Here is a 22,564-nt window from a genome sequence, read left to right on the forward strand (position 1 = left end):
TGTATGTCAATTTTACATAATATCCGCTTATTGATTATTGTTGTATTTAATTTACAAGGTTTATCAAATGGGAGGTAACTGTCTTTGCTAAACCTAGGCCTTGAAAGAAAAGTCAAGTGCTATAACGGGTATTTTGTTAATGGATATGTCTTTCACACTGAAGAATATGAGCATGGAAGAAAGACATACAACAACCATGTTTGTATTAAAGGATCGACTTCTAATGAGTTTGAAGTTGACTGTTACGGTAGATTGGAAGAGGTCATCGAACTGCAATATCATAGCGAGTAGAATAGAGTATTTTTATTCAAATGCTATTGGTATGACACAACTGACAGAGGAATCAGAGTAGATCCTCACTATGGTCTCGTTGAAATCAACTCAAAAGCTAGACACCGTAACGTAAACGACGTCTTTGTTTTCACAAAGCAATGCCAACAAGTTTATTACACAAACACCCCTTCCTTTAGAAAGGACCGATCAAGAGTTGACTGGTTATCCGTTTTAAAAACAAAACCCAAGGGTTGTGTCGAGGTTGTTCAGGACGAGAACGAAGGCACAAGTGTGATAGATGAAGTCTTTCAAGCTAGTGAGTTAGTTGAACCATACCAAGTTGCTCATTCGATTGACTTAGAAGAAAATTTGAATTTTCATGTTTTCAACGATAGTCTTGTTGATGTTGATGCAAAGGAGTTGAATGTTGTTCTGAGCTCTGCTAGTGTACAAAAGAATGTTGTTGAAGAAGTTGATAATGAAATTGAAGAGTGTGATGAAGCTGATGATAACAATTCAATTAAGGACAAAGATGAAAATTCCGACTAACTAAACATATTCTAAAGCCTTATTTTTATAATGTAAGAATTTGGAACATGAAATATTTATTCTTCTTTAATAGTCAGCTCTTGTTATTGTGTTGCGTGTGTAGTAAGATTGCAATTCAAGATTTTATGACACGGTTACACAAAAAATTAAGAAAAATTTACGGTTTCACCGACGGGTACACCGACGGACTATAACCTGTCGGTATTTCACAGACAGGTGAAAAACAATTACGAGAGTGTGCCACAATCACCGACGACATCATTGATGGATTATAACCCGTCAGTATTTCACAGAGAGTTGAAAAAAATTTCGGGAGTGTGCTACAATCACCGATGAAATTTCGATGGTGTTACCGATGTATATTACCAATGGACTCACCGACAGAATAACCACATCCCGAAGCGCACGCATGTCAGATGCGTGTCTGTCGTGCAGACGTATCGATGAATTTGCCGACGGATCGAAAAGTCTGGCGGGATTTTCGAAATTTTTTGGTGCGCATATCAATTAATTGCCGACGGCATTACCGACGGAATTTAATGCCACCGATAACAATTAATGTCTGTCAGTAATTCTGTCGGAAAAATTGTCATATAAAACACCCCCTTCCCCCCATTTGGTTCATTTTTTTCTCTCAGCTCAGTTTCTCTTCTCCTCTCCGGTTGCATTTGGCTTTTTAAAGAGATTTTCTTATTTTGGTGGTAGTTTTAAAAGGTATGTATTCTTTTTTCTTTATCTTTGTATTTTTTTATTTTAATCATGATTATTTTTTTTGGTGTTCTTCGTTTTGTGTATTGTTTGTAGATAAAATCTTAAATTCAACACACTATTAAGGTAAGCATTTTTTATTCCCAAAATTATTTTAAATTGATATAGTGTTTTTTAATTTTGTGTATTGTTTGTTTTGTGTTTAGGTTGTTTTGTATAGTGTTTTTTAGTTTTTTCATTTTATTTATTAATTTTATGATATTATTGTTTGTATTGCTATAATTGTTATTGTTGAATTTATGTTAAAAATATTAATTTATATATAGAATTACATTTAATTAGTTTATCTTAATTTAGGATATTATTGTTTGTATTGCTATAATTGTTATTGTTGAATTTATGTTTTAAATGTTAATTGAAATATAGAATTAAATTTAATTAGTTGAAATTGATTCTTTTACTTGAATTTCGTTATATGATGTTATTGAATAAGATGTTTTGTGTTGATGATGATGAGTTGGGTTGAGATCCAGGATGATTGGATCGAGATGTGAAATAAAATTGGAAGTGTAATATGATTTTGTCGATAACTTGGGACCCCCAAGTATAGGGGAGACTCTGTTTAATTTTTTTTAAAATAATTGAAGTTAATTATGTAATTATTCGTATAAATTTATGTACATGCGTAGAATGAAATCTACAGTACGTCGTCAGAAGATGGTTGCAGCTAGTTCTTCTAGCAGCGAGGAGGACGTATCCTTAGGTGCTGATCACGGCGAGGAATCTACGCCAACTTGTGATGTTGCCTCTTCTAACGCGGTTTCACAGTGCAGAAGCGGTGTGCCTTCACAGCGGGGTCAATTCACCTGCAAGTACCAGGCACAATGGAAGGATGACCTCTCAATGTAAGTTTGTTTAGGTTTTACTTTTTTATATATATACTTATAATATAATTTATGAACAACTAATTAATATTATTACTTTTATTTAATTTCAGGTTCACAAACATTGAGGCTGTAAGGGTTATAACATTGGCGTTTAAATCGTCGATGGAGATTCAATTGTTTCAATGGAGCCAGGTTTCTAAATATCCTGAGTGGAAACCTAATATCGATGCATGGTTTAAGCGATTTCAGGTCGGTGTTAGTTTTTAATTTTCAGCTTATTTTTAATAAATAATTTTTATAATTTTATATCTTGTAATATTTTTATTTTATATGAATTATTTATACACACAGAGCAAATTTGAGTGGGATCGGGCGAACAACCGTGGGGAGGGTATGGGAGAATCACGCGGCAACTAGGTAACATCGAAAATAATATTTATTTTTGTTTTATAATTTTATGTTTTAAATTCAAATTTGTTGCTATGGAAGTAGGTTGTGTGATTTTTGGTATGACACTAAAAAAAAATAAAAAAGAAACGTGAGGGATAACGGTCTTGAGGGATGGAATGAGGTGGCAGTTTGGTGGGAATTCAAACCGCCATTCATCTCGGAGGAAATATGGATGACATATATTGAGCATGTGACCTTAGAGCGGTTCTCATGGCGCTCACAGTCTGGCGTCGACAACCGGAACCGACAAATTCATGGTTTGGTGACGACGCACACTGGCGGATCTGTCACATTCAACGCACATGCAAAGCGGATGGTAAGATTAATTTTAATGAAATGTATTGTTAATTAATTTGTCGTTCCTTATAATATATTTAACTTTCAACCTATTTTTTCCTTACAGGTTGCGTTTCTTGGACGTTAGCCGAGTCCAATGGAGCTGTTTGTAGAGACGATGTGCGGAGTTAAGACCGCCAAAAGGAGGTGTAGTAGTTTGTGGACAACCATGCTCAACACTTCATGGTATGTTCGTTCATTCATTTTATTTTTAAAGTTATTATTTTCTTGAATTGCATCTTGAATTGCATATGATGATTTTTTTAAAAAAATTCAGGAGACCTATAATAGCCGGTTGAGGAAGAGATATGGGGACAATCTTTCGACCCATCCAGATTTCGATTTAGATTTGTGGATGGAGGTGGGATCGACTGGTGGACCCGATAAAAATCGGGTCTACGAGCTCTCCAACACTACGGCTGAAAACTTGCGTTCAGCTCGTAGTGTCTCAACCGTTGGAAGCTCTCCATCAGTATCGAGCACCTAGTCTGAGGAGTTCATTGCCTTGAAACAACAATATCAACAACTCTCAACGAATTATGATGAGCTTCGTCAAATAGTCATGGAGATGACATCAAAGATGGGTGATGATACTTGTGCAGCTCCTTTTTGGTCGTACGGTCCCGAGAACAACTAGCTTCCTCCTCCTCCTCTTCTAGCTCCGTCGCTATTCTAGTTTAATTTTGTTTTTTAAACACATTAAATTTGTAATGAATATTTGGATGAATATTATTTAACATTATTTTTATATTTTTAATGTTTAATCCAATTTTATTTGTTTATTAGAGTTTTACTATTAATAAATTATTATATATATATATATATATATATATATATATATATTTTAAATAGATACCGACGGATATTATCCGTCGGTGATAACATACAGACAGCGTTACCGACGGATAATATCTGTCGGTATTTCACAAAGAGTTGCCACACAATTACAACCGATGCCATAATTACTGACGTAATATCCGTCGGTACTTATCGTTGAAAATTCAGATGGATTTAGTCCGTCGGTACTTATCGTTGAAAATTCAGATGGATTTAGTCCATCGGTAATGTTCCCGCAGGACCTTTTTTTTACGCGCGTATCTGTCTGTAAGACCGTCAGTGTTCCGTCGGTGGGTTGTTTTTTTTATTTGCGATAGAATTAGCGACGGAAATGGGATTTACCGACGACTATTATACCAGATCCGTCGGTTAGTCCGTCGGTAATTATTTCACCGACGGAGTGCATTCCTGTCACCGACGGATTCCGTCGGTAAAACTGTTTAACGGTGTAGTGTATTTATCCTACATAGAGACAACACCTCTAGGATATAACTAAGCCCTCTAAACTTAAAAAAAAAATAAGAAGATAAAACCAAGAAAAGAATATATTTTTTTTTGTATGTAGTTTTCTGTGTAATAACAGGTTTTTATAGACTTAAAATATAACGATGAAACAATATGATTGTTGATGAAACAGTATGACCGTTGATCAAACAATATACTTTAAATTAAATTGAATAGTTGTCATTCAGTTTTATCTTAACAGTTATAAATATCAAAATTAATTATAAAAATTAATTCAATGATGAATTAATCTCACTGATATATTAAGTTTCAAGTTCCAAATAACTTCTTTTGATATTATAAATATCCATATAATAGCATTAGAAAACTAAATAGGAGAGTTTATCCATCATGATTTAATTTACTGCATAATAAAAACTCATAATTATAATAAAAACTCATAATTATAAACATTAGGAGGAAGTATTTTTTTTTAATATAGGATAAATACCTTTTTTTTCTTTATTTATTTACGAACTACACCATCAATCACACCACCATCTACCAAGGGAGGGAGGGAGATGAAGGTTTCTGGTTGTATCAGAGGGCATTCAAACCTTTCCGCCCACATCATAAGAACCTTTTAAAGCTTGTAAGAAATTTAAATTGGGGCCAGAGTTATGTTGGGGTGAAAAGGTCTGCTGTCCAACCAAGTTCAAGGAGTTTGCTGTATAAGTTGCAACAATTTTATCATACTTGGAAGAGGTACGAAGTGGTTGAATAGGACCCAACGGAGCTGTCTCTTTCAAGTCAGAAAAGGCATTCCTTCTATGGCAGTTTTATCACGCCATCCTTGTTTTTCTTTAGGGAAGAGCCCACACCACCCACACTGCTTACATTCAATGATTGCAGCTGCTCTGACGTAGAAACTAGTAGAAGACAAGACTCATCTTCTCCAGCAATAGACTCTAAACCCAAGTCTTCCTTGACCCCCATGAACTCTCACCATACCTAGCTCCTTTTTCCGCTCAGATACACCAAGTTAAACCTGGTTTTTTGCTTAAGAAGGCTGAGAATCAGCAATAGGAGATGAATCCAGTCGTTCTTGAAAAGCAGTTACTTTAGAAAACTGAGACATGTTAGAGTCATGGCTATGCAACATTTCCTGCATCTTTAATCTTTAATTAATTATGGCCAGATTTTACATTTTTGAACTTCTCAAAATTTGAACTAACCACCGGACTCTCAGCAGCCCTTGGCTTAGAGTTCATCCTGACCTAAGCATCCCCTATAACACCATAATTATCTTTATTTTGTCTGCTGATATGAGTATCCGAAGATGCAGCCAAGTCTGCACCTATATTGACCATCTCTCCCCTCTTCGCTTCAACAACCTTCTTTGCCAAGGAAACATCCAAGTCTGCAACTATCTTACCCATGTTTCCCCTCTAAACATCGTGAACTTTCATTGTCGTACTAGAAGAACTCAGACCTTCCTTTGCTATAATCGAAGAGCTTCAAGACCCTTGCATGGAATAACACACGAAAAAACCAATATAAAGGGTGTAAAAAACGAAACAGGATCTGAAACTTAACCAATGAACAAGCAGAACAAAGAAAAACAAACCTAATTTAGTAGAAAAACAAAGTTACAACATAATCTGATGCAAGAAAAACCAAATCTGATCATGTAGGAGGAAAAGAGAAGGAGGAGAGAGGAGAGAGCAATTTGCTTAGTATCTTTGGAAACTTTGTGGGGAAAGTTTAGTTGGATATATATAGAGCCGGTAATGTTTTTTTGACAAATAAAATGGTTGATCGATTTAAATTGATCAAGAAAATCGATGACCAGTTTCATCAAATTCCTAAGTGTTTTTTCCTAATGAACAAGCATTAAATTGGTTCCTTTGTATCACCAAACGGTTGACCGGTTCATGCAAAATATCAATTTTTATGGTTTTAATCCTAGTAAATTCTTAGAATCGTTTTATCAATCCTTTTAAATACATGCATAGTGAAATGTTTGAGTTTATTTTAATTGTGTTATCAAGATAACATATAAAGATTTATATAAGCACTAAAAATAAACATTTAATTCTAAGTCTTCACTTTGCTCCCATTTTCGACTTCTTTTCATTTTGCTTGTCAATATGTTTTTCGAATAAACATGTTTAAATTTATTCTCAACCGAGTATTAGTTTATTTTTCATTTAATTGTTATCATCAAAATATATAAGAATATAAATATGTGACCTAAAAGTCAACATTATTTTATATATAGTTAAATTTTCATAGTGATTGGACATTAGAAAGCCCTTGTGATAATGTACAGAAGCTATTGTGCGAGATTTATATTAGTTTTCTAATTAATTTATTTTTTTTTCTATTTTATTTAGAACTCATTTATTATTTTTCCAGTCTTTTTTAGAACATTTTCAGGCTATTATAAATGGGGGTTATTTAGCTTGCATTTAATTTTTTTTTACAGACTTTGTAACATTTCTCTTTACTAATTTCACAAACCTTAACATTTCCTATTTTAAGGGTTTTCATTCCTCCATAAATCAAGAGGAAAAATGCATTTGATTAGAAAAAAACTCTTATCACAAGTGTTTGACTAGATTTCAAAATCCCCTTGCAATGAATAGGTTTTTTCCTTTCTTCTTTTAAAAATTAATAACTATCTCCCTCTTCTTCCAGCTTCTAAAAATTAATAACTTTCTCCCTCTTCTTCCAGCTTCTAACTCTCTAATTTTCTACTAATTTATTTTGTTTTCATTAGGTAAGAATAATCTAACCAGCATTATCCATGAAAAAGATAGAGAAAATATAGACAAATTTGAAAACATGTGCTGCCCTTTCTCTTTATTTGCCTCTCCACCTTCGTTGCCATATGGACCATGTCCTCCAATTCCACACAATGTTGTAATTCTACAACATTCACAATGTCCCTATTAAGTCCATTTAGAAATCTAGTCATAGTAGCTTCCCTATCCTTAATTGCATTAGCCTTAATCATTACGATCTTCATCTTCTTGAAATATCCATGGACCTAGAACCCTGATTCAAACCCTGTAATTTCATATACAAATCTCTATAATAGTGGTCAGGCACAAATCACCTTCTCATCAACACTTTCATTTCCTTCCATGACGCTACTAGCCTCTCTCCACTCCTCATTCTACTAATCGCATTCTGATCCAACCAAATTAGTGTGTAATCCGTGAATTCAATGACTACTAATTTTACTTTCTTCATCTCTAAATAGTTATGGCAATAAAACATCCAATCCACCTTTTTCTCCCACTCTAAATTCGTCTCAAGATTGTTTTACCTTGAAAAGAAGGTATTTTTTGTTTGATAACATCCAAATCACCATCTAAATCAGCATATCCCCCAACACTACGGAAATTTTCCTTTCAACCGAATTGGCCCCTAGTTCTATTCCCAAAATACCTTCGGTTTCTAGGCTGACAAAAACTTATGCGAACCTCGTGATCACGTGGTCACGCAACCCACAATCAAGATTGAGATCTAATCCCAGAAAGCCGAAAATAGGCCTGATAGGAGTGTTACACAATAGAAACATGTTCCAAGGCACCAACACTATTAGAATGAGTGGAATGATGCCACAAGGCTAAATCAGATTCAGTTCGTTCAAGAATTGGAGAATGCAAGAATCACTCTCACACGTTAAAACTAAAAAATTCAGAAGTAATATCATCCAAGCTGCCGAAATTTTGGTTACATGAGTTTAAATAGTTCTTAAAAGTAACCATAATGATCCACCCTTGTGGGCTGAACTGACGCACATACAAAACTGACCCAAAAACCCTAAACTAAAAAGTCCATAACCTGATCCAAACAAGCCTTGGATCCTAGCTCAAAATAAAGTTCTAATTAAGCCCAAACATGAAAGAAAATAATAAAAATAACTGATTTGTCATTAAATACGACCAACCCTTCTTTCCTTGTGTAGCTAGGATGAATAAGGAATCCTTATAAGAAAAGGAATCCTTATAAGAAAAGGATTCTGAAACATTAATGAATCCTTGCCACACTTGGAGATTATATTGTAGCTCATTAAGGATCCTTGTGGAACTAGAAAATTCCCAAAACAAGCTCCCACATCCTTATAGGAAAAGGATCCTTGCCATTTAGTCCACAAGTCAAAAGGAAATAAATAATATAATTCGTATATCTTGTTCTGACCTATATCCCAAGTCCTTCCCAAACATGGATTCACCTAAAACTTTACCCCAACATAAAAAAATACCTTTGGAATCTTCTAGTAAAGTTTCAGTTTGATCCAACGGTTGGATTTAAAGTTATTATCAATTGTGTAAAATTGAACGGTAGAAACTTTTACGCCAAAATCCTAATCTAACCTTGCTTAAGTCGTATCACAAGGCTGAACCGTATCAAAAACATTCTTGATAGCCTATGGCCGCATCCTGAAAACCACCATCACCAGTATCATCCACATACTCCTCAAAATCCTCATAATTAGCCCATCTTGGCAAAGCCCTACTACTATTGTTTGCTTTCGGTTTAACCCCAACTTTCCTCATGTCTTAGGTGCTTGTACCAGCCTCGTTACCACATTTCTCCACCCTATCAAGTCTTTCACACATGTTCCCCATTACAAAATTCATCGTCTTCATCATTTGCGTCATAACTTGTATTTGAAACTTAAACTCTGTCTTGAGAGGGGCTGGTGTGTTGTTTTGATCTAACATGATAGTATCAGCAAACATTTGTTAGTAGACTGAAAAACAATATCCTCACGTCCCTCGTGTTTCACTCAAACACTCTAAATATCCTCACATGCTCAAACCTTTCATCTCACCTTCTTGCAGTTCTATCAATGGCTATGACAATAGGCACGTGATTAGGTAATACACCAATTTGCCCACTATTAGTAGATAAAATGATTTTTTCACTTCTGAATCCCAAACAATTCAATTTGGGATTAAGACACAAAGACTTAAGATCATTTCTTCAAGTTGTTCTCCATTTCTAAGTTCATAGCCTTCGCAGCAGCTTCATTAATGTTACCTACCAAATAAAAGGCCTGCTCAGGAAGACTATCTAATTCTCCGCAAAAGGATCATTTTAAACCCTCTGATTGTTTATACTAGACCAATATATTTTCCTGGGGAACCGATAAATACTTCGGCTATGAAAAAAGGTTGTGATAAGAAACGCTCAATTTTTCATGCTCTTGCTACAGTTAAGCGATCCTCTTTGGATAATTCATCCAACCCAAGGATAGCTATAATGTCTTGAAGTTCTTTGTAACGTTGTAAAGTTTGCTTAACTCTTTGCGCAATTTCATAATGTTCCTCGCCAACGATCTAAGGTTGGAGCATAGTTGATGTTGAATCTAAAGGGTCAATTGTTGGATAGATACCTTTTAGCAGCTAATCCTCTTGATAGTATAGTAGTAACATCTAAATGTGCAAATGTCGTGGCAGGAGTATGGTCGGTTAAATCGTCTACAGGTACATAAACTGTTTGAATAGAAGTTATGGACCCTTCTTTGGTATAAGTAATTCTTTCTTGTAAAGAACCCATTTCGGTACTAAGGATGAGTTGATAACCCACAACAGAGGGCATTCTACCCAATAAGGCGGATACTTCGGATCCTGTTTGGACGGAACGAAAGATATTATCGATAAATAGAAGTACGTCTTATTCATTAACATCTTGGAAATATTCTGCCATAGTTAGGGCAATCAAACCAACTCTCATACGAGCTCCTAGTGGTTCGTTCATCTGACTATAAACTAGAGCCACTTTAGATTCTGCAATATTTTCTTCATTAATTACTTTGGATTCTTTCATTTCCATGTAAAGATTGTTTCCTTCACGAGTACGTTCACCTACTCTGCCAAATACGGATACATCCCCATGAGCTTTCGCAATGTTGTTGATTAATTTCATAATTAGTATTGTTTTACCTACTCCAGCGCCCCCAAATAGTTCGATTTTTCCTCCACGACGATAAGGGGCTAAAAGATCTACGACTTTAATTCTTGTTTTAAAAATAGATAATTTTGTATCTAACTGTATAAAGGCAGGCACATATATATGAATAGGGGATGTTGTCCGAGTATCTACAGGACCTAAATCATCAACAGGTTCTCCAAGCACGTTGAAAATACGTCCTAGTGTCACTCCGTCGACTAAAACACTTAGGGAAGCTCCCGTGTCAATCACTTCCATTTCTCTTATTAGACCATCTGTAGCACTTATAGCTGCAGCTCGAACTCGATTATTTCCTAATAATTGTACTTCGTAAGTGACATTAATTTGTTGACTAACAGTATCTTGACCCTTAACTATTAGAACGTTGTAAATATTAGGCATCTTGCCCGGGGGGAAAACTACATCTAGCACTAGGCCAATGATTTGAGCGATGTCCTAGGTTTTTTTTTTTCAAGCGCGGAAACTTCAGGACCAGAAGTAGTAGGATTGATTCTCATAATAATAAATAAAAAGAAAAAATATGTCAAATTTTTTTTTGAAAATTTTCGAGTTCAAAATTAATGTTCGATAGCAAGTTCATTAATTAATTCGATAAGAAATGGGAGTTAGCACTCAATCTTATTGGTACCCTCAAACGAATCCAATTCAATTGTTTACTTATTTTCAATTTCAATGAGTGATAAGTTCAACTAACTCATTTTCAAAATATCAAGTAAATGAATAAAAAAAAGGCTTTAGAAGGCCTTTCATTTGTCTATCATTATAGACAATACTCTCCATATTATCTTTTTTTTTTGGTAAGTTGACGTATGTATTAAAAGAAGAAGATACAAACATTATAAGGGGCATACCCCAGATTTACAATGATAACAGAGACATAAAACAACATATGGCTACAGGCTAGCCACCGACATAAAACTGAAACCTCACTAGATTCGTTAGGAAAACCAATACAACCAGCTTACTAACAAATTAAGAATCTATGGTATTCACCCTCCAAGCTCGTTGGATCCTTTTGTTTTCATTTGTTGGTGCGACATTCCTCATCAAATCAAGCTTATCACGAATGATACATTCGATTTGATTAAAGACCAAATTCGAAGTTCTAGACATTCCAGCAAAGATCCTTGCATTCCGTTCTTGCCATACATGATACACTGTAGCTGCAAAACTCAGTTTACGAGAAAAATTAACGAAACTCTTGCCATGCCAAAAGCCAGTGGCCCATCGAACCCATTCATCCCAGCCTATTGTCATTCTTGGAATGTCGCATCTGTCACAAACATCCCACCAGATCGCTTTAGTATAGGAGCATTCAAAGAACAAGTGGTTGTGATCCTCATTGTTGCGGAGACAGAGCGAGCATCTATTGGGACCATGTATACCAAACCGATGAAGTTTATCTTGAGTTGTGAGTTTCTGTTGGACAGCCATCCATAGAAGAAATGAATGTCTTGGAACAGCATTCTTGAACCACACAATGTCATGCCATTCAACCATCTGACGATGATGTCTTAGTTGTTCCCAAGCTACTTTGATCGAGAATCTGTGATTTGGCGAATCCAACCAAACTATCTCATCCTTTTGCCCCAACTTAGGATTAGAATTGGAAGGAATAGCTTCTATAATGGGGTGCCAGCCAATAATACTCTCCATATTATCTATGAAATTCGAACCTGAATTCTAATTACGATTAATTATTTCTATCCCATAGGCCATTAATTCTTATTTTAGCATATTAGCATATCGGTTTACACCTAGCTATTCTTATTATTTTATAATTTTCTTTTTTTTATTCATAGACGAGTTCCGCATGTTTTCACATCTAAGGTTTAATATACAACATATATTACTTTCAAAAAGAGATTTCTTATTATTTAGATATTTTGATTTAAAAAAGTTAAGGATTAGAAACCTAAAAAACAAGGATTAGGTTGCGCCACTAATAATGATGTATTTGGTGAATCAAATACCATGGTCTAATAATGAAATTCTGATTAGTGGATAATACTGTATTGGTTGATAATTTTATGAAAGATTCCTGTGCAAGGTTTCATTAACTTCTAATTCTTATCGAGTAGACCTTATTGCTGTGAGAATTCTTAATTCATGAGTTGTAGGGAGGGCTTATGTCACCACAAATAGAGACTAAAGCAGGTGTTGGATTCAAGGCTGGTGTTAAAGATTATAAATTGACTTATTATACTCCTGACTATGAAACCAAATATACTGATATCTTGGCAGCATTCCGAGTAACTCCTCAACCTAGAGTTCTGCCTGAGGAAGCAGGGCCGCAATAGTTGCTGAATCTTCTACTGGTACATGGACAACTGTGTGGACCGTCGGGCTTACCAATCTTGATCGTTATAAGGGATAATGCTACGACATCGAGCTCGTTGTTGGAGAAGAAAATCAATATATTGCTTATGTAGCTTACCCTTTAGACCTTTTTGAAGAAGGTTTTGTTACTAACATGTTTACTTTCATTGTGGGTAATGTGTTTGGGTTCAAAGCCCTACGCACTGTAGTTCTTAGCCTGGAATTCCTGTTTTCACTACTATTTCTACTTTCACCCAAAATATAAGAAGAAATGTAACTTTCGCTATAATTTTCACTACCACTTAAAATAAAACTAGCAATCCTGATTTGAGAACGAAGATAAATGTCAATGCAACTATTGATGTAATTATTCCAACTATAATCATACATAGAATAATCATAGTAGGAATCGTCACTCCTAGATCCCTTATTTAAATAACTAGAATTCCAATAACTAGAAAATTCTTTTTCTAATTCACTAAAAAAAGAATGATTATTGTCAATCCTAAAAACTTGATTTTTAATATCAAAATATATGGAATAATCGTCTTTTTTATTATCCCTATCTAAAACTAAAAAAGTGTCATCCACGTTTAAATTTCGAATGTCCCTAACACCGACTAAATGATCAACATTACTACTGTTACTATGACTCCAATTATAGGTGATTTTTTTTATAATCATTTAGAATCGGGTCTTCACTTACACTAGTATTTTCAAGAGGACCAAGATTATCCATTGATTTACTTAGCCTACTATTCTAACTCCATATTGTATAACATCGAATGGAACCAACATTTTTTCATAGAGCTTTCTTACCACTATTTACATCAAAATAAATAGATGTATAGTCATTCGATGAAAAATCATTTGAATACTTCATTTCCTCTCAACACACACACACACACACGAAACTACGAGATATAAAAGAATACACATCCTTAGGATTAATTACGGATCTAAGACAATAGTAGAAAGGTTTGAGTTCTTTGAGTTTTATATTTTGTATTTAAAATCTTGTATATTTAGCTAAGTATATATCTATTAAAAATATATACAAATATATACAATAGGCTATTTGTATTGGGCTCAATCTTTTTAGTAAAAGATTGGGCCGAGTTTAATTTAATTACAATTCAATTACGAGAATGAACATTAATTAGTGAATTACAATGTATCCATTGCTTGGAATTCAAATTTAATCTCCTTCCATACTTCACAAGCAGCTGCTAGTTCAGGGCTCCATTTGCTAGCTTCACGGATAATTTCATTACCCTCACAAGCAAGATCACATCTCTCATGATGAGCTTGTACACATGCTTCTAGAGCTACTCGATTAGCAATGGCATTGAGTGCATTTCCCCAAGGGTGCCCTAAAGTTCCTCTACTAAATTGTAATACAAAATCATTTCCAAAGATCTCGGTCAGAACAGGCATATGCCAAACGTTAATACCCCCAGAAGCAAAAACACCCGGTAGGTTGTCATCACGGACATATTTATTCTTTTTACTTGTCCAAGGTTTTACACTAATTTTTAGGAGTTTTCATCCCCATTCATGACAAGTTTTCCTTTTGATTTATTATTTCTTGGTTGGAAAATATATTTTTTAACAAAGGGTTTTAATTTTTATGATGGCAAATGATGTACACGCGTCACCATGTGCAAGCCACATGACACTGAGGGTAAAAAAAAATATTTTCCTGTAACAACCCAATGTTTGAACAACCTTATAAGGTTTGAACCCATCGAAAACATGGCAATCATAAAACTGTGTATATTTTTAGTATATATATAAGGAAAGTCCAACCAACCTTTCAACGGTTTTATAAATATACACAATTCATTACAACTCTTACTAAAAATTATATCCATATTAACTATTTATAAGTTTTTCTTTTTAAAAAAATACAAATATTCTTTCTGTATAGTACTTGGTAGCTTAGTGACCCTACGAAATTGATGTCATTAAAGGAATTTACATGAGACATGCACAAAATTACAAAATAAATTATATTAAATATTTGCATCCTTCCAATTACTAACGTTTAAAATTATATGATTAAAACCAATGTCATAGATTTTCTTTAAGAACATTGATCTTATATCAATTTCCGACATCTTATAATTTTCATTATTTCCTGATAAATTTTCTTCCCATCATTGTATTCATCACAATATTATCCTTGTATCCTGATAATTGTTTCACTCATAATCTAGTTTAACTTATCACTATACGATTTAGTCCTTGCAACTTTAAAATTAATTGGTCTCCTTCAAACACTTTCATACAATGTCTTTACTCACATCGATGTTATTTCATAACTATTTCCACTTTATGAATATAATCAATTTATATTAATAATATTATTTCACAACTCATGGAATTTAATCCACAATTTATTTCATCAACACATATAAATCATATGATCTTTCACTCTCTCAACCACCCTTAATACATATATCACAATTCATCGTGTAAGTATGTCTAATTCACATTGTTATTTAATTCATAACATAATTAATTCATGTCGCCTTTTTACTTACCTAGCATTTATGTCATTTATGATACATTGTACTTCAGCCCATATTAATATTGATAAATTTCCTATTGATTCATTCTACTTATTTTATGTCCATTTATATTATTTATAATTTATCATATAACATTCTATTACTTTTATACTTGCAAGACGTGTGATGCGAACCTCACATCGCTCGTGTTTCGTTCAAACACTCTTAATATCCTCACAATCTCACACCTCTCGTCTCACCTTCTTGCTGTTCTTGCGAAACTGAAACCAACACCAAATAAAACCAACTTGGCAGCACAATCCAAATATATATGACTCAAGAAGCAATAAAAACTAGAAAACAAGCAAAACCAAACTGCGATGATAGTCTCGCGAGTAGCAAGCGAGTCTATCCGAAATATGAACGAAACTGAAGACTCGAATAAAAAACAGAAACAAAATATGAAAAACAATGAAACAACACCCACATATGTTGGATATGATGAAAATAAACTACAAGAAATGAAACACAACAGAAACAATTCAAATTTTAAAAGTTGACGCAAAACAGACTCGTTTACTACAAGTTAAGTCGGAATCTGGAATGTAAAGTAAATGATGTCCAATTGAATTAAAATTTCAGATATAGTGCGATATCAACCCAAATAGACAGATGATTAGTACTTAAAAGTGCATTTTTATCAAGGTTTTATATCATCATTTTTGCACTTGAAGTATCAATAACTCCTTAACTAAAGCATGTTTTGTAATAACATATCTAATTATATAAGATAACTTTAATTTATGGTAAATGTTCATCTTAAATGCAGGCCTATCACATAAATGAAAGAATTGATTGATGAGTTGAAGTACTGAAATTGAAAGGACAAAGAGATGCTGGTGCAGTCCAAACTGGAACACTGTTTGGTAATTGGGTCATATCTAGAGTTGTAGATCTTGGATTTAGATCCATTTTATATGGATGGAAAGATAAGACATAGGCCTACAACTTTCATATGAGCCCAAGATTTTAAAAGGCCGTTTTCAAGTCCAAATTGTAGCAACAACGAAGAAGTCCGAATCTGTTCTGCAGCCCAGACACTGTTCAGTGTTCAGCCCATATCTCGAGTTTTAGGAGTTCAAATGATCTCAAATTTTTACCCTGGAAAGATGAGACAATTTCCTAGAACTTTCATGATTTAAGTTTGTTCAAATTATGATGTCATCAATGATGTTTTTGGCAGACAAGAAGATAAGAATTGTCACTAAGTCAAGATGTGGCCACCCACTCATCAATTAGTCAACAAATCAATAGTTCTGAATTTTGGCCTATAAAAGGAGGCATTTGCCATGTGTTTAGGCATCTTGGTTTTAAGATCAAGATCATGCTCTTGTTCTCTCTTTATATTTTGTAATGCTTAAGTTTTGCTTATATTAATCTCTTGCTTATGCTTTTCATTTCCTTTCCTTGTTTATTTATGTTTCTTTCTTTCATTATGTTTAGTTAACTTAATTATGTCAAGGTGAAAAGGGTACACTAATGGTGTAAGAATAAGTATAATATAAACTTAACATGGACCTTAATGTTGGATACTAACATGCTTTGTATTTGTTATCTTGTTCACTTTTAATACTTTGCTTGTTAAATGGTTAATCTAGATTTATGTTGTATAACACTTGGTACAACAAATACTTGGCACTTTCATAGCCCATACTGTATGGTATAACCGACACCTGAGCTATGAAAGGAACTTGATTTGTTGTTAACATAAGTTATAATCATGAATGCCTGACAACATTTACAATTATTAGCATTATTCGAATAAGATAACTAATGTAATCATGTTAACAATTTATAATCTGATTGGAACCTCCTTTGTGTGTGGTTTCCAATTGAATAATAAGAGTTTATACTATACTTGTTTGAAGTACCATTAGTGGATCCTCTAACCTTGACATTTGTTGTTATCATTGTTTAATCCTTACGTTAATCTTTCATCTCAAAGTTCTCATCAACTTCTTCCTCTTCTTCTTCACTATTATTATTATCACTATTATTATTATTATTATTATTATTATTATTATTATTATTATTGTTGTTACTATTGTTGTAGTATTATTGTTGCTTATAATTTATACAAGTAACCTCCCTGTGGTTCGACCCCGGTCTTGCCGGGTTATTTATTACTTCGACACTCCTGCACTTGGGAAAAGACATCAATCTTTTGGTCGTGTCAACAGAATATAAAATTTGATCAATTTACGACAAGGTTTGATATACTGATACAAAAATGTTATGAATCAGACCTGATTAGACCTGAAATTGAAACCCAAAGCAAACAATATCCAATTGACTCCAAAATTAATATGTAGTGCGATTAGGGTCCCAGTAATAACATAATCAAATTGGAGCTCATTCCGAGTTGATTTGGTCAAATGTTCCTTTGTTTAGTTTTTTGCGGCATAAACAAATAAATGCCTTTCTGAACGACTTTTGTTTTTCTTTTTATTCTTTTTTTCTCTGTTTTTTATGCCACTGATATATTTTGGTCAGGAACCAAACAAAATAACTATTTTGTTTTCCTAATATGCTGCAAAATCAAGAGAAGAAGAAATTGGACACTAAGGAATTTTTGAGGAAATGCACCAACAAATGAAAACAAAAGGATCCAACGAGCTTGGAGGGTGAATACCATAGATTCTTAATTTGTTAGTTAGTTGGTTGTATTGGTTTCCCTAACGAATCCAATGAGGTTTCAGTGTTATGGTCGGTGGCTAGCTTGTAGCAATCTGTTGTTTTATGTTTCTGTTATCATTGTAAATCTGGGGTATGCCCCTTATAATGTTTGTATCTTCTTCTTTTAATACATACGTCAACTTACCAAAAAAAAAAGGAATTTTTGAGGAAAGAACAAGAAACGAAAATTTCAGAAGGATATAACCTGATTAATGAAGCCAAGCTCTAATACCAAATGATGCGAACCTTGTGATCACGTGGTCACGCAACCCACACGCAAAGACACCAATTCCTGGAAAGCCAAGTAAATCAGGGTTGATAGGAGTGTGACACAAAGATAACTTGTACCTAGGCACCAGTACTATTGCAAATGTAAAACCCCCACCCAAAGAATATTGATTCGCGAACGAGAAGTATAAGGATGACGCCACAAAGACAGTTGTTCTTCGATAAATTGTTTTTCAGTTCTTTAAAGAACCATGGAAGAGAGATTAACTCACCACCACACACACACAAAGTGCGTCAACCAAGAAGTTTTATTAATCTGAATTGTGTAACTTACATGTCTAGTTATGCCTTTATTTATACTAACTCTAGACTTAAATAAACCCTAATGGACCCCCCTTAAGTGGGCTTATAAGCCCACTTACAATTGACACAAATAAGTAATAATAACCCAAAGACTAAGAAGAAAATAATAAAAATCCAAAAATTACCATCCTAAATATGCTAGAATCAGATTTGTCACTATTAAGAAGTCACCAAATAGACTAGGAAATTTGATCTGTATGTAGAATTTATTTTGAAGTCTTCTTTCCTTTATGTAACTAGGATGAATAAGGAATCCTTGTAAAAAAAGGATTCTAAAATATTTATGAATCCTTACCACACTTGGAAACTATGTTGCAGCCCATTAAACATTTAGGAAGTCCACAAGTCAAAAGGAAGTAAATAACAAAATTCGTACGGCCTTTGTTGACCCGTGTTTCGATGCCTTTACAAACTCCGATTGACCTGAAATTTTAACTCAAGGTAGGAAACCATGTCAGGAGACTCCATCTAAACTTTTAGCCCGATCCAATGGTTGGATTTAGAATTATGACTGTTTCCATAAAATTGGATAGATGCACTTTTTAGATCAAAATCTGAATTTGACCTTTCCTAAATTGTATAACTTGCATTTGGAACTTAAATTCACCCTTGGAAGGGGGTGATGTGTTGTTTTGATCTGACATGCTGGTACCTGCAAAATTGGTTAGTAGTATAAAAATATCCTCATTTCTCAAAACACTCTTAATATCCTCATACGCTCACACATCTCACCTCACCTTCTTATAGAATTTAAACCAACACCAAATATAATCAGCTTAACAACACAATCCAAATATGTATATATGACTCAAGAAGAATTAAAAACCAGAAAACAAACAAAGCAAAACTGCGATGATAGTTTCGCGAGTAGCAAGCGACAAAAACAAATTATAAAAAATGATAAAACAACACCCCAATATGTTAGATATGTTGAAAATAAACTGCAAGAGTTAAACAAACTGAATTTCAAAAGTTGTCACAAAACAGACCTGTTTATAAAGAGTTAAATCTGAATCTGGAACCTAACGTTAATGATATCTAATTGAGATAAAATTTCAGATATAGTGCGATATGAATACAAATAGACAGAATTTCAAATTTGAACAATTTTATGATAAGGTTGATAAGCTGACGAAAAAACATTATGAATCAGACCTTTTTTTTTTTTTTTTTGGTAAGTTGACGTATGTATTAAAAGAAGAAGATACAAACATTATAAGGGGCATACCCCAGATTTACAATGATAACAGAAACATAAAACAACAGATGGCTACAAGCTAGCCACCGACCATAACACTGAAACCTCACTGGATTCGTTAGGGAAACCAATACAACCAGCTAACTAACAAATTAAAAATCTATGGTATTCACCCTCCAAGCTCGTTGGATCCTTTTGTTTTCATTTGTTGGTGCGACATTCCTCATCAAATCAAGCTTATCACGAATGATACATTCGATTTGATTAAAGACCAAATTCGAAGTTCTAGACATTCCAGCAAAGATCCTTGCATTCCGTTCTTGCCATACATGATACACTGTAGCTGCGAAACTCAGTTTACGAGAAAAATTGACGAAACTCTTGCCATGCCAAGAGACAGTGGCCCATCGAATCCATTCATCCCAGCCTTTTGTCATTCTTGGAATGTCGCATCTGTCACAAACATCCCACCAGATCGCTTTAGTATAGGAGCATTCAAAGAACAAGTGGTTGTGATCCTCATTGTTGCGGAGACAGAGCGAGCATCTATTGGGACCATGTATACCAAACCGATGAAGTTTATCTTGAGTTGTGAGTTTCTGTTGGACAGCCATCCATAGAAGAAATGAATGTCTTGGAACAGCATTCTTGAACCACACAATGTCATGCCATTCAACCATCTGACGATGACGTCTTAGTTGTTCCCAAGCTACTTTGATCGAGAATCTGTGATTTGGTGAATCCAACCAAACTATCTCATCCTTTTGCTCCATTTTAGGATTAGAATTGGAAGGAATAGCTTCTATAATGGGGTGCCAGCCAATAGCTTGGGTGGTAGGAGTTTTCCATTCTGAGTTATGAATTAGCACATTCACCTTCGCGTTCTTGGCCATACCTGAATCATAGATGAATCTTTCCCCGTAAGAATCCGCGAGTGGGCTGTGAGGATGCCAATTGTCAAACCAGAGAGAGGTTGTCATTCCATCTCCTATGATGTACTTCATCTTCGGCCATGCTAAAGATCTGAGCTTTAGAATCTTTCCCCAAGCCCAAGAGCAATTCTGTGGTGTCTTGATTGTCCAGAAATTCCTACCTCGCAACAGATTGGATCTGATCCAAGTAGACCATATTGAGCCATCTGAGTCATTGCACAGGTTCCAAATGTGTTTCAACAAAGCAATCTTGTTCCATTCTGTTATCCGTTTTATTCCTAGCCCCCCCTCCTTTTTTGGAAGACATACCTGATCCCAAGCCACTTTAGCCCCAGTAGTTCTCATATCTGAACCTGACCAAAGAAAGGATTTCATAATTTGCTCCACATTTTTAATTACTTGCCCAGGTAAGAGAAAGAGAGATGCCCAATAGACTTGTATGGAAAATAAGACTGAATTAATCAGTTGTACCCGTCCTGCATACGAGAGTGTTCGACAAGTCCAATGTCGAACTTTAGAGGTGATTCGATCCACGAGGCCCTTACAATAAACAGCCTTTAGTCTGGATGAGAGAAGAGGTACTCCCAAATATTTCATAGGGAGCTCCCCCTCTCTAAACCCAAGAATATGAATAATTTGCTCCTTCTCAGCATTTAAAACACCGCTCAAGAAGATGTCACTTTTGTTTGGATTTGGATACAGACCTGATAGGTCTTGAAACTTTGTGAGCACCGTTCTGATCATACGAATTGACTTTACATCCCCGTTGCTAAAAATCATCAAGTCGTCAGCAAAACAAAGATGAGAAATTTTGTCCTTCTTGCATCTCCAGTGGAACTTGAATTCTTGGTTGGCACTCATCTTGCAGAATAGCCCCGAAAGGATTTCCATACATAGGACAAACAAATATGGCGACAATGGATCCCCTTGTCTCAGCCCTCTTCCCCCTTGAAAGTAACCTGCAAGCTCACCATTGACGTTGATAGAGAATTGACATGATGTAACACAAACCATGATCCAATCAATGACTGTTCTAGGGAATCCCATTTTTATTAACATGGCGTCAACGAAATCCCACCGCACCGAGTCATAAGCCTTCATCAGATCAACTTTCATAGCACAACGAGCAGGTCCCGTAGATTTATGATAGCCTTTCATTAGTTCCTGAGACAAAAGAATGTTATCACTGATTCGCCGTCCTGAGATAAAAGCAGTCTGATATGGACCAACTAAGGATGGCAAAACAACTTTGATTCTCCCAGCTAGAATCTTAGCGATGCATTTGTACACTGTATTGCAGCAAGATATAGGACGAAAATCAGTCAACCTTGTAGGATTAGCAACTTTAGGAATAAGAGAAATGGATGTAGCATTCATTTCTTTAAGCATTCTACGAGTCTGAAAGAAGGATCTAACAGCGTTGATTACATCTTCCCCAACTATGTGCCACATTCTTTTGAAGAAACCTGCGTTAAAGCCATCCGGACCAGGGGCTTTGTTGTTCTTCAAACTAAACATAGCATGCTTAATCTCCTCCCTTGTTACATCTTGTGCGAGTAGATGCTGTTGCGTTGAAGACAGTTTCAAGTTAATTGCCGAGTCCATCACTTCCTCGTTCAGAACCCTAGGCATCTGATCCACTCCTAACACACGATGGAAGTATGCAATTACTTCTGATTTGACTGCCTCGTGTCCTTCGACAACCTCTCCATCCTCCCTTGTAAGTGATAGAAGCTTATTTCTATTCTGTCTTCCATTTACTGATTTGTGAAAGTAGCTAGTATTCTGATCCCCCAAGCT

The 22,564-nt window shown here is 34.8% G+C and overlaps 1 pseudogene; it reads right to left on the reverse strand.

Annotated features, from left to right (window-relative positions):
* Positions 1-9,477: 9,477 nt before the first annotated feature.
* On the reverse strand, positions 9,478-10,972 carry LOC133669588 (ATP synthase subunit beta, chloroplastic-like; annotated as a pseudogene).
* Between the last annotated feature and the right edge of the window lie 11,592 nt (positions 10,973-22,564).

The sequence above is a fragment of the Populus nigra genome, chromosome 12 (genome assembly GCF_951802175.1).
Source record: "Populus nigra chromosome 12, ddPopNigr1.1, whole genome shotgun sequence".
Classification (NCBI taxonomy): domain Eukaryota; kingdom Viridiplantae; phylum Streptophyta; class Magnoliopsida; order Malpighiales; family Salicaceae; genus Populus; species Populus nigra.